At 35.4% G+C, this 1,318-nt stretch overlaps 1 protein-coding gene across 1 annotated transcript in view; it reads right to left on the minus strand.

Moving 5' to 3' along the window:
* The window catches only part of LOC101988992 (ankyrin repeat domain-containing protein 7-like), a gene marked incomplete at its 3' end in the record, with an annotated part of 12,667 nt that overhangs the window by 1,524 nt on the left and 9,825 nt on the right, over positions 1-1,318 (minus strand). The window lies entirely within an intron of this gene.

Here is a 1,318-nt window from a genome sequence, read left to right on the forward strand (position 1 = left end):
CTTAGATCAAGAGTTCAAAGCCAATCTCAACTACACAGTAAGACAGATGCCATATAGGATAGTTGAAATAATGCCTCAACATAGACAAAAAAAATATTCAGTGAAGTTACTATAAGTTAAGAGACAAATTTAAGGAGAAATAACTAAAATTAGGGCAACAGAATATGAGTATTATTGCTTAAATTAAAATATTGAAAATATGGGAAGCAGTTTCAATTGTATATGCTTAGAAAACAAAATTTAAAAGTGCTAATATATTTTGTCACTGATCTAATCGTGGTTTTAATATTCACTTACCATTTCCATAAGCCTTACCTAGACTGCCATCTTTATTTTTAATACGTAACTTTTCATCGTAGTCCATAAGGATTTTCCGACTACTGCCACATGAAAAGAGAAAAATGCAAAATTACTATTTTAAAATTGATATGAAAAACATTTTATATTATGTTGCATCTCCTAGAATTTGTAGGCAATATCAAAGGCATTGTCATATGCAAGTAAAACCCAATGAATTCTTTTCTTTTACAGTTTTGTATTCAGTTATTTTACCTTATCCAGATAACATGAAATCCTCTTCTAATTTCAGTTCTGATGTAGTGGTAAAATCATCATGTAAAAGGGAATTGAGGGAAAGAAGGATTTATTTTTGCCCACCATAGTAGATCATTACTGCAGGAAGGTCGAGACAGCAGGAACCTGAAGTAGGCAGTTGCATCATGCTCACCATCAAGAACATAAAGAAATGAATGCGATGCATGCTCCTCAAATACTCTATCCTTATGAGTCAGGACACCTGCCTAGGGGATGGTGCTACTCACAGTAGGCTGGATCTTCCCACATCTATCAAGAATCAAGACAGTTACCTACTGAGCATTTTACAGGTCAGTCTGAAGGATCACTCACTGACACTCCCTCTCCAGGTGACTCTAAGCTGTGTCACTTGATAATTATAATTAACTATCACAAGCACTAAATTTCAATGCTAGTCGCTCTAATTTTATGGCTTATAATTTAGGAAATAAATGAGCTATTTAACAACTTGAAAATAAAACCTTTTAAATGTGTATTTATTTCCATTAAATAAAATGATTGTGCACTACCAAACTCTTAATGACCAAAACCTTAAAACTGAGTTTCTAATAGAACATCCCCACGGCCAGCTGGCCTGGGTCTGAAAAAGCCTGGGATAAAACTGGACTCGCTGAACATAGCCGACAATGAGGACTGCTGAGAACTCAAGAACAATGGCAATGGGTTTTTGATCCTACTGCACGTACTGGCTTTGTGGGAGCCTAGGAAGTTTGGATGCTCACCT

This window comes from Microtus ochrogaster, unplaced genomic scaffold (genome assembly GCF_000317375.1).
Source record: "Microtus ochrogaster isolate Prairie Vole_2 unplaced genomic scaffold, MicOch1.0 UNK358, whole genome shotgun sequence".
In the NCBI taxonomy this organism is placed as follows: domain Eukaryota; kingdom Metazoa; phylum Chordata; class Mammalia; order Rodentia; family Cricetidae; genus Microtus; species Microtus ochrogaster.